Source organism: Schistocerca piceifrons, chromosome 9, assembly GCF_021461385.2.
Source record: "Schistocerca piceifrons isolate TAMUIC-IGC-003096 chromosome 9, iqSchPice1.1, whole genome shotgun sequence".
NCBI classification, from domain to species: domain Eukaryota; kingdom Metazoa; phylum Arthropoda; class Insecta; order Orthoptera; family Acrididae; genus Schistocerca; species Schistocerca piceifrons.
This window is the reverse complement of record NC_060146.1, coordinates 44,489,119-44,502,410: the sequence shown is the minus strand read 5'-3', so window position 1 is coordinate 44,502,410 and position 13,292 is coordinate 44,489,119.

Sequence of the window (13,292 nt, the reverse complement as noted above, 5' to 3'; positions counted from 1 at the left end):
GTAGATGGCAACCGTGCAAGATTCAGTTTGCTTTTTGTGGCAGACTTGGCGAATAGCTGGTACCGCAAATGGTCTAGTGTGTGGGAACTGCTGACACCTCCACTATACAATGCTATAGTAACCTGTTCTCCTGCTGTTATTATTTCTTCACGGGTGGCATGTGGTTTATTGAACGTGCAAAGCGCTGAGGTTAGGTGTTCATTTTTCGCAATAATATTGCAGCACTTAATTTTTCCTTGACCAAAAAAAGCGGATGTTGTATCACATCCGCTAAAGGCGTGAGTGAACAGAATATATTCACTGTCAAACTTGTAAGATGCAGTGGAAAACCACTTCTGTATTTCCTCTTCCTGACTTTAAGAAAAATAAGTTTTCAATGCCTTGCCCCAAACTGGTCATGAGCACAGGAAGGTCAACATCTTCTCCTACAATGACAACACTTCCAGAATCTTTGGTTCTTGAAATGGCAGATGTTACAATCATAACGTTGGCATCTCCTTGTGCCTGGTGCACTTCAATGCTACGCTCCAGAAATTCCATTTTAAGAAGTGTGATCAAACGCATCTTGTTTCGTTCGTTGTACAAGAACTTGTCCTGAGGGACTTGGTTCACCATCTCTGATTCAACCACAACGTCAACCGAAGAATGTTGTTTGGACCTACGAATCCTCTCAGCACTCTTTGTGCTACATTTGTCTCCCTCACATGGATACCCATCAAATACAATAGCAAATTGAGATCCAAAATGACGTGGCAGGTAAGAAACATAGCTTTGGGCTATTGACTTGAAGCAAACATTTCGAGTCCAAGTCACTTTGTGGGTAAGGTACCCTCCATCAATGACAAAAAATTTACTCCGTCCACCTGCATTGTAGAATGAAGATTTTGTTCCTTTTCGCACGCCTTTTTCTGAGAATAGGGACATTAGGTAAGGAGCAAGTTCATATTTCAGAAAGGCTTTTAACTCTTCTTCACTTTGTTTCATTAAATAAATCCTTTGGAAAAGAGTTAAAGGATCAACAGGAGTAATTTTCGTGCTCCCATCTTTTACAGATCTGAACGCAGAAAGGAGAGTCACAACTTTATCTTTTCTACGGAACTTTACATCGTGGAAATTGTCACCAACTATTCTTTCCATGCCTTTTTCCCCCTCTTCGTGAGACATATGATTTCAGGGAAGGGAGGGTGCACTGGAAACCAATAACACAGCTTACGCAAGTCTATGCCATCTCGTTCGATGCGACAACTTCTTGCATCTACATGCTGTTCTGATGTTCGCAATACTACTCAATTTCTTCACAAATGTTCTGCATGTGAATCATACCCAATGTCCATCTGGTTAATACACTATCCGTAATTCCTCGGCCAGAAGTAAGTCCTCCAGAACTCTTCATGACTCTCATCAATGTTTGTTCTATAGTCATGTCAGAAGGAACCCCTGACCAATACTTTTCTGATCGCCGGATTGTAAAATGTCCTTTCGTTGTTAACTTCTCATATTCTGATAAATCCATTTTTCCTCGAGTCTCAACATATCCTGTAGGTAGAGGTGGCCACTTTTAGCGTACATTAAATGTCCAGCTGAATGGAAGTAGGGAAGCATTTTCCGCACGCTTTCAAGATAAGTTTCCAATTGCCTGATCGATCCGCTTCAATGAATTGTTTCATGAGGGTGACCATCTTGTAGTACTGAACCCATAATTTTGCTGTGGGTCCCTTACTTTCAATCGTTTTCAGGGCAGTTACAAATATTTTTTTGACTTGTTCCCTGAGAACACTGGTATCCTGGCCAACTGACAGTTCTGACTCATCACAAGGAGAAGACAAGTCATTCAATGTCCCATGTTCATCTTCTGTCAGCTCAATGTGATCCCACACTTGACAGGCCAAAGCAAGGTGACACAATAAATGCGCTCTCACAGCCCTGTAATATGCATGTCCTGACAAAATCTTTTCAACGCTGTTTTCAGCGAATATTACACCAAGTAAGTCCTTTAATCCACTTCCACCCATGATCATACCGATACATCCCATGAACGACATAAGGAAATGGAAACCTCCAAGTCGAACCTCTACATAATGAAATTGAGGAAGGTCAATCTCCACAATATCCCTTGCCTTCCAACACAGAGGATGATCAAATGTGACAAAGCATGTAGTCTGATTATGTCTTTTACATGCATCTCTAGCTATCATCAGAGCAGTATATATGGTGTCATAATGGGTTGGTGATGAATTAAGAAATGGAAGACACTTTATTTTAGAACGTTCATATTCTTTGCCTCCCGTCAAGCGTTCCATGTAACCATTCCATCCTGAAACAACGTCATTGTGAGACCATTTACAATATAACCACGTAATTTCCGCTGTTGAGATGACGATCTCACCTTTTGCAGGAGCAATTACGTCCAAATCTTCAATTTTTATAGCCTTCAGCCCTCCAATTTGTGTTCTGTGGAATGTCTGTATGTCATTTTTTCGGGCTTCACTAACAAGTTCAGCTGAGGGACGATGATTCAACTTTTTAATATTTTTCTGAGGAAGCAATGCATCATGAGGAGTAACACACATTATACCTCCCATTGCATGAAAAGTACCAGTTCCATCTAAGGTGTTTACATTGAAATCTGCATTATCAATCACAAATTGGCAAAATGCGTCACTTCGTTGTCTTTCGTTGTCAAGCTGGAGGATTGAAGACACTTCCAATAGGGCAGCTTCCGTATAAGATGCTGCAAAGCCAAGGGAAGACAAAACCTGGATGAGATGTTTTGAGACAAACTTCCGGTACAAGTATGCACTAATAGCAGTCAAAAGTGATGAAATAAATGAACGTGGCCTCGCAGCACTTATGAGTGTATGAGCAAGAGAAACACATACTTTCCCCCATTTTCTGGGAGACCGCTTGTGTTTCAAAATTATAGTTTCAAAGAGCAATCGTACAGATTCTGGTATGACAGACTCTACATCACATAAAAAATTATCAGAGGGAGGTTACTGTTTTACATCGTACACTACTGATCTTATATCGTCTAATATGATACTTGCAGCTGATTTGACGATTCGTAGTCTTTCTTGCAGAGGATCTGAACTTCTTTTGGTGTACCAATTTTCACTGGGTAGTTGGTGCCCAACATTTTTGAAACATACGACTGCTGGCTTTGAAGCTGTTTCAGCTATATCACCACATCGTCACCATATTTCTGGAAATGGCGAGCCTTGACAGTTCTAATATCAGGACGAGGTGATGTGGGTATTTGCTCTAACAGATCGTCCATAGAAAACTGACATTCTTCCGTACTCGTTTCCAGGTAGGCAACTACAGCCTCCATGCCTTCATCTACTTGTGTTGCAGGTCGGTAACCTCGTTTCCGTCCAGTAGCTGAAACACGCTGAAAGAACTTTCTGTAGCAAAATCTGTGGTACCACCCATCTTTAGCAACCAAATCATTTACATTTTGAATCCGCTCTATCACTTGTTGACCAAATTCATCAGCACGTCGTTTAGCCTGTTCTAATACTGTCGATTGCACTTCCAATTTCATTACTTTGTAAACAAAATTTCGTTTGGCATGTGGCAATGTTAACTGCTTGGTTAAAAAGTCATCAGAATTCCCTTTTGCACATAAGAAGCATTTCTCTTTGGAATTGAACTGATCTTTTTCCTGCGACCGACGTAGCACACCTGTTGGTTCCTGAGGATGTCGAAGGCTAGCTGCTATCATTCTCTCATTAATGTCCTTCTTGTAGCGTGCTTCATGCACCATCACTTCACTCAGCGTTTTCAAAAGACGGGTGTGAGCAGACTCCCTGCGCTTAGCACTACAATCGATAAATGTGCTCAGTCCTTTATTTTTCAGATTGCGTCCACCACTCACCACAGTTTTTTCGCAAATGAAACACAAATTCATGTCAGACATACTCATTTTCAGCACCACAACATATAAATGGAAGCGACTCCAAACTGTACGACCCTTATTGTTGTGTGCTAATAGCTGTCAGCGCGCTGCGAACAATCACCAGAGATAATCGCATTCCGCCCGCCAAAGAATAAATACGCTTTTGTCCGCTAAAGAACAATTCCTACATACTTTTTCTTATAACTGATCATTAACGTCAATCAACTGTCGAAATTGTACGGCACCAGCATGCCATCGTATTACATATTGTAACACGAATAAACTTCACGCAGTCCGACGTGAATGTGGTCGTAACTGAATATGATGCTGTTTGTCCTGGCTCTGCAGCAGAGTGAGATGGTAAGTTCTAATGAATAACATGATGAGTAATACGTTTATACTACACAAATAGAAACTGAACTAACAGTGTTCAAAAATTAGGTAATTTGCCACTTAGCTCGAAATTTGAAAAATTGGTATGTTTTTGGGGCGCTGTAGCGTCTTAGATACTGCGAGTAGAAAAAAATGGTAAGAATCAAATTTGTAGAAAATTTAGTGCTCTTTAAAAAAGGAAATAGACGTCAAAGCGATAGGAGCAAATGAAACTGAGGTACTTTGAAAAAATTGAAAAAAATCCGACATTTTCGAAGTTTTTTGACTGCAGAAAGTTTTTCCAAGAGAAATTTTGTTGGCAAAACTTGGTTTTCTAACCTTTCCAACAATATGAACGAGTTAAAAAAATAAAATCTACCCCACCTTTTGCAAGGTACAGGCTGTTTTTCTGACAGTTTCCCTGGACTATAAGGACATCACACACATCCATGCCCGAGGCATGATTCGAACCTGCCAACGTAGCAGCAGCGCGGTTCCAGACTGAAGCGTCTAGAACCGCTCGGCCACAACGGCCGGCTGTGTGATTAGTATGTGTGAGTTTGTACACAAGTAGGCGGTAAGAAAACTCTAGGTAGAAGCTCTCTCCAAATTGCGCCACTAAATGTATAGAAAGTTCAGTCATTAATTAAAAATTGAGCATTTTTTTATTCAGTGTGATTCAGCTGCACATACCTATAGACTTTATGCAATCCACACTACCTTCAAAAACAACTTAAGGGATTTTTGTATTCTGACGCTCGCTACGTGCAAATTATATGTCCCACAGACAAAATAAACACAAACATTTTCAGGAAATTATGCAGTTACATTTTGTACTGAGATTTGTTTTCGCTAGAGGCTGCAGTCTTCGAATTTCCAAGATAACTGATCTTCACACTTTTTTTTCCTGACTAACTCGAATACTGGACCTCCAGTGAAAATATCTCGCCGGCCGTGGTTGTCTAGCGGTTCTAGGCGCTCAGTTCGGAACCGCGGGACTGCTACGGTCGCAGGTTCGAATCCTGCCTCGGGCATGGATGTGTGTGATGTCCTTAGGTTAGTTAGGTTTGAGTAGTTCTAAGTTCTAGGGGACTGATGACCACAGATGTTAAGTCCCATAGTGCTCAGAGTCATTTGAACCATTTGAAAGTAGCTCCTAGTACAGAATCTAACTACATTAAATTTTCTATACAGAGGTAACGTGCATTTTTCTGTAGGACTAAAAGTTTGTGCAAAGTGAGCGAGAGAATGCGAAAATCTTTTGTGTGGTTTTTCAAGGTGTTGTGAACTATGGACAGTGGCAGCTGAATCAACCTGTGTATTACGTTAAAGGCAACAGAAGAATGCAGCACCTTACACATCGAAAATATCACAGCGTACAGCATATAGAAAACGTACTCGAAAAAGGTAATCATTACCTGAAAACGATGGTGCAAAATATAAATAAAAAGAAATTCGTGACTGGCAGTAGAAACTTTGTTTCATATACAAACATTGTTTTTACAGCCGCTGGCTTTCATCAACCATTTCTAAAGGGTCACATCAAATCCATGTTGTTATTTGCATTTTCATACACAAACACACACACACACACACACACACACACACACACACACAAGTTGGTTTACGTTATTATACATTTTCGATAGACCAAAAAAAGTTACCAATATGCACTACGTGTTTTACTTACTTCCGACATATGAAAACAAATAGAGATTGGTTGCAATGCACGTGAGTGTCAAAGATGCTGTGACACAGTGATAAATTACAAAAATATCCGGAATATTACGGTAAATTATTGTTGTATTCAATTGTAAATGTACTGTACATTAAAAGTAGGACGTTAAATACAGGGAAATAACATTTTGGCCATTCTTTATTTGTTTCCTTTTGTTATAAATAGTGTAAGCAAGTGGTCCACATTGATGATTTTTTGTGGCCAAATGAAAGTGTTTAATAATGAAAGAAATGTCAGAGGCTGACATTTCACGCATTTTGCGTTCTAACACAAACCTGTAACGTGAGGTTTTGCTTCTTCTTCGTTATAACGGTCGACAACATAGCGGTGTCGATGTAATTTCAGATTATAACTTCAGAGCGCCGGTTCGACTCTTAAATGCATGAGAACGACCAAAATTCTAGAAGTAGAGCACAGATGACGAATGTAGGTAATTTTTCAGATAACCCGCCCTCGTGTAAGCCAGTATATAACAATTGCTGCTAGGCTGTTTTATCCCTGCTACTTGCAGAATTGCAAAGAGTGTATTACAATCGACGTCGTCAAAAACCTTATATAAAATATCTAGAAATCCTATAAGCTTTAGCCTCCCTTTCTTTGACGCACCCTCTAAAATGTCTTAGGGTCAGTATTGTCGCACCTGTTCCTACAGTTCTCTGGAACCCAAACAGATTTTCCCCAAGATCGGCTTCGACCAGTTTTTCCTTTCTTCTGTGAATGATTCATGGCAGCATTTTGCAACATATTAAGCTCGTAGATCGGATGTATTCTTACTTGTCGGAGCCTGCTTTCTTTGGAACTGCAATTACTGCATTCTTTTTTATGCCTGAGCATATTTCGCCTGTTTCATCATCTTGCACACCAGGTGAAATCGTTTTCTCATGGCTGACTCTGTCAAGGATATCAATACTTCTGAGGGAATGTCGTCCATTTCAGGGCCCTCATTTCGAATTAGGTCTTCCAGGGTTATGTCAAATTCTCCTCGCGGTATCGTATCTCCCACCTCATCTTCACCTATGTTCTTCTCTCGTTTCATAATACTGCCTTCTCCCATGTATAAACCCTCTATATATTACTTTCACTTTTCAGGTTTCCGTCTATGCTTAGTATTGGCTTTCCCTCTGAACTCTTAGTGATCATACAGCTCCTCCTCTTTTCTCCAAGAATCTTTTTAAAGATCCTATAGGTGGTTTCTATCTGTCTCCTAGGTATACATGCTTATACAGCCTTGTATTTATCCTCTTATAGTTCCTGCGTAGCATCTCTGCTCCCTTTTGCATGCTTCATTTCCTACAATTTTATATTTACTCCTTTCGTCAGTTAGGTCCAATGATATCCAAGGATTTCTACATGGCATTGTCTTTTTGCTCATTTGATCTCCTGCCGCCTTTACTATTTCATCTCTCATAGCTACCCATTCGTCTTATACTGTATTCCTTTCCCCTGTTTCAGTCAAATCTTGTTTAAAGCTCCAGTTGAAACTCTCAACAACCTCTGGTTCTTTCAAACTTATCGACGTCCCATATCGTTAATTTTTCACCATTTTACAAATACCTTCAGTTTTAATCTCTAGTTTATAACAAATAAATTATGCTCGGAGCCTACATCTGCCCTTGGAAATGTCCTAAAGTTTAAAATCTGGTTCCGAAAGCTTTATTTTATCATTATATAACCGATCTGAAACCTTCCGGTTCCTCTAGATTTCCACATATAGAACCTTCTTTCTTAAAACAAGTGTTAGCGATCATCTAACTATGCACGACTCAAAATTCCATCTGGCAGATTCCTCTTTAATTCCCCTACTTCTGTATAATGTTCAAAATTATTAATCCACTCCTCTCTTCTAGTAGAACAAATCTGAACCCATTGAAATACCGTTAATTATAACGAAGAAATTATTGGTAAATACCTTTTCTTTCCTCTTCAGCTGGTGAACAAAACTATTTTTGGGTAAAATTACTTCTTAGCAATAGTAATCAATTCATTCAGTACTTTTTAGAAGAATATACGAGATGTAAGAATTTCTCTATGAGCTCCTTAATTACGCGTGACGCTTTTTATTTCAGAGCTTCAACTAAATGATATCTTCTTCCTTTTAACGCAGATTTTACCTCGGGAAATAGATACGTTACATGGTGCAACGTCAGGCTAATAAGGTGGCTGGTCTAACACCGGGATGTTGTACTTCGCTAGAAAGCTCTTGAGAGACAGTGCGGTGTGAACCGATGCGTTGTTTCGACGCAGAACCCATTAATTGTTCTTCTTCAATCCGGGTCGACCTTTTTTTTAATTTCTCACGGATTGGAGCAATGACTGCAAGACAGTAATGGTGATTAATAGTCTCACCTTCAGGAACCCAGTGAAGGTACATAATTCCATGAAGATAAAAATTCATCATCCCTTTTAATCTTGATTTGCTCACTCGAGCTTCTCTTCGCTCTTGGTGAATTTGGACTCTTCCAGTGCATGGTTCGGCGCTTAGTTTCTGGATCACAAGTGAATACTCAAGATTCGTCATACATCACCACTCTTTCGAAGAAATTAGAATTGTTTTAATGGTAATGAAAGTGTAGGTACAAAAATTTTCAAGAGCTTCTTTTTGTTCGGTCGTGAGAATTTTGGTCACCAGTGATCGATTGAATAATCAAACCGACGGTCAGATCGAATCTGATTAACTACATTTTCGATATTATCAACCGTTTTTAATGTTGCGGGGCGTCCCGGGCGTGAGTCACCTTCTACGTATTCTCCGTCAAGCTGGGAACGCTCGAAACACTCAGAAACTCGCGTATCTGATAAACAAACTTCATCATACACTTCTCATACTAAAAGGCAGGTTTCAATAGCAGTTTTTCCAGCTTTCATCTGCAATTTCACGACAGTTCGTTGCTCTGTTATGCAGTCATCATTTTTTCCGGCTAAATAAAATAACAACTCTCACACAAACGAAGGCCACAGCCACAATGATTTGTTTACAGACAGCAGAGATGCCGCATTCGGCTGAGAAGGCTTCACGCTTCACAGTTATTACTCCTCCATCTTTGGCGCATGCGTACTTACTCTGTGACAACATCAGTCCCGCCTATTTAAGGTCCCCGTAAACGGTCAAATGTGGTTGACAAACTCGCTCTTATCTAGCGAGGGATTTGTCAAACAAGCCTGTAAAAGTTCAAACAATGTTTGTCAGTTTAACCTCACTTTGAAGCAGACGCTATTCGTGTTCGTGTGTATTTTGAGCCTAGTCAGTACGGCCACAAATGCAGACCAAGCACTCCTGGCGTTGACTTTGGAACTGTGTTTAAAATAGAAGAAGATAACAATACTCTGATCCAGGGAATGGCTTAAAATGAGAGATTTACGCACAAAAACATGCTGAAGGTAATATTATCCTCAGAACCCGACGATTACATCAACTTTCATCGCATGGACAATGAAATTTTTTTACACTTTATGTTTCTCCCGAAAGAGCAAACTTGCCTGTCAAGTTCGCTCTTGTCCAGCCACAGATGTGTCAAACAAACCCGTACACGTACTAAGAAAACTTGTCAGTTTAACCGTCCTTTCGAAGCAGACACTTTTCGTATATGCTGCATTTTTGCAGCAGTGCGAATGACTACAAATGCACATAAAGCAATTCTAACATTGTCTCTGGCACTGTATTTAAACAAGAAGAGAACAAGACGCAGGTCCAGGGAATAGTTTAAAGTGAGAAATATGCAGCTGGAAATCTGTTAATGGAAATGTTTCACTCAGAACTGATGAGTACATCAATTTTCTGCGGACGGACAGTGAAACGTTTAATAACATGTTCAGCTTTATTTCACCCTCACATCGAAAAAGGAGACAAGTATGTCTTCTAACGACAGGTCATTAAAATATCACAACGTGAGTACATGTAGCCCACATCATCCGTGTAAGAACTTCGATTTCGTTGATTTCATTCCACTCCACTTGTCTCTCATTATATGCATAAAATATCGATTTTGTTCATAACCTCTTCATGCGTAACATATGGCTGGAAAAGATATGGTACCTCTACCATTTTGGTAATTGCCAGAATTGTTTTGTTTCTATACTTGATCGTAGATTTCATAGTAGCGGAATCTCACGATACAGTAAGATAAATCGTAATAAAGCAATTTTGCAGTAAACTTATGCGGCGAAACGTCAACACAACGACGTCCGCCATCTTGTCAAACTTTCACTCCGGGACGATCTATGCTTGACAAACACGCCAAACTGCACCGTACACGGTCAAATATTTGCCAAGCATACGTAAGTTTGACAAAATGTTTGATCGTTTACGGGGGTCTTTACAGACACTTCTCGAACAGCTCCACCAGAAATAATATTTCCAGCTCAGTTTCGATTTTATCGTTTATTTATGTCTTTTTAATCTATCATAAAGAGTACAACACATCCAAAATGTCTCAACAAATTTCATACTTCGTGGCAAGTAACCAGATACAAATTTCAATGAATAACTTACATGGAGCAAACCGGCACAATGCGGGGTTGAAAGTTTCGTGTGCGTCGGTCTTCGGCTCGTGGCGGCTACTACTGTATTCGACAGCGCGGCCAGTGGTCAGACTCGCTGCAGATTCACCCACGTTCGCTCGTCACAGGAGAGGGGAGAGAACTAGGTTCTGTAGTAACGTAATAAACACATCCGATTAAACCGTTCCTGCACGCGCACTGGGCAGGCGATCGCAGACAACAGCTGTACCTGGCTACGCTTGCCTGTCTCTGTGTGCTTAAATGGAAAGGAAAGAGAAAGCACACGTGTCTAACATGTATGGGAGTTGGATATACTTCCTAATCTCCTTGTCTCTCCCCACCCTGTCCATCTTCCACTCCCCCTTTCTTTGTCCATCTCCTCCTCCAACCGCCACTCTCTCTCCATCACCTCTACCTTCTCCTCCTGTCCACTCTTCCGCCCCTCTCTCAGTCCACCTTCTCTTCCCCCCTTTCTCCATCCATCATATCCTCCCTCTCTCCCTCTCTTTCTCTACCTCCATCTGCCCCCTCCTCTGACCTTGAGACTTGTTTATTGTCATTGCAGATTCCCATTCTGTAGTAGTATTCTAATCATAAAGCAATAAGCCATAAACACAGCTTCCTAACAACAGTCACTGTTGCTTATTTTGCACATATGTACCGGATGATCAAAAACTCAGTATAAATTTGAAAACATAATAAACCATGGAATAATGTAGATAGAGAAGTAAAAATTGAGACACATGCTTGGAATGACATGGGGTTTTATTAGAACCAAAAAGAAAAAAAAAGTTCACAAAACGTCCTACAGATGGCACTGGACAGCAAAACGTCAGTGACTGCGCATGACAATCGTGTATCAAAGGAGCTGTAATTTGAGAGAGAATCAGACGCGCCAGCAGTCGCAGCATGTTGACGTTGCCTGAAAAAGGCGCTTTTAGTGAAGCTGTATTATCAGAATGGGGAATGTGCTAGTTCAGCGTTACGATCCTATCGCCCTAGGGAGGGGATTCGAACGGGTAAATGTCCGTTGACAAATGCAGCTGTGGCGAGAATGATTTCGAAGTTCGAAGCCACGGATTGTTTAGACGATAGACCCCGTAGTGGACGACAGAGCTCAAGGCGTAATGCTGCTGAGGCAGTTCAGGAAGAACTATGCACGGGGAAGTCAGCGCTCGTGCAGTCGTACGTCGCACCGCCATTCCATACACTACTGTTTAGTTCGCACTGAGGCGTGCCCTCCGATGCTATCCGTACAAAATCCATCGGCATCATGAACTGTTACCTGGCGATTTAGTGAAGCGGAGGGCGTGTGGGCGTTTCAAAAGATGGCGGAAGATGGCGATTGGTTGAATAACGTGTTGTGAACCGACGAAGCTCATTTCACGCTCCGAGGGTCTGTCAACGCCCACAACTGCAAAATTTGGGCTACCGAAAATCCTAGAACTGTCGTGGAAACTCCATTGCACGACGAGAAAGTCACGGTATGGGTTGGATTTACCACATCTACCGTTATCGGGCCTTTCTTCTTCGAGGAAATGCGTGATTCTGGTTTTGTAACTGCTACCGTGACGGGTGAGAGGTACGCCGATATGTTACAGAATCGCATCATCCCCAGCCTGGCTGATAAACATCTGCTCGAACGTACCATGTTTATGCAGGATGGCGCTCCACCCCATATTGCTAGACGCGCGCGTCATCTGGTGATGATCGTGTGCTCAGCCGCCACTTTCGTCATGCTTGCCTCCCAGGTCCCCAGACCTCAGTCCGTGCGATTATTGGCTTTGGGGTTACCTGAAGTCGCAGGTGTATCGTGATCGACCGACATCTCTGGGGACGCTGAAAGACAACATCCGACGCCAATGCCTCACCATAATTCCGGACATGCTTTTCAGTGCTGTTCACAACATTATTCCTCGACTACAGCTATTGTTGAGGAATGATGGTGGACATATTGAGCATTTCCTCTAAAGAACATCATCTTTGCTTTGTCTTACTTTGTTATGCTAATTATTGCTATTCTTATCAGATGAAGCGCCATCTGTCGGACATCTTTTGAAATTTTGTATTTTTTTGGTTCTAATAAAACCCCATGTCATTCCAAGCATGTGTGTCAATTTGTACATCTCTATCTACATTATTCCGTGATTTATTCAGTTTTCAAATTTATACTGACTTTTTGACCACTCGGTATATTTATATATTAAAAATATACAGTTTAAATGTGGTTAAGCGTTTGTTACAGCAACATGTAAAACTCTGAAATAAATCGAAAAGGTACATTTTGAGATATTGACGATATACATGTGTTAATGAATTAGGTACCTAAAAACACACTCGTGTTAGAATTCAACTTGTGTCAAAATTTCAAAGGAAATGGCCACCAACTTTCGAAGGATTAAAGACTTTGAACAAATCAACATTCACATTGTTGTAAGGTTCCCCCTTTTACTGCATCCATTATATATATACTCATGCTCATAAATTAGGGATAATTGCAGAATGTGGTGCCACACAAATGGCACTACACAAAACTGGCGCTGATAGCATAGGCACATAGGGAACACACACGGTAGTGGTGATAAGTAGCAAAAACAGTCCAGAAACACATGTGCTACAAAACGCCACTGTTTCCTGCGCATGTACACCGAATCAGTATGGGATATGATCGCCATGCACACGTACACAGGCCGCACAACGGGTTGGCATATCCTGGATCAGGTGCTCCAGCAGCTGCTGGGGTACAGCGTCCCATTCTTGCACCAGTGCCTGTTGGAGCTCCTGAAG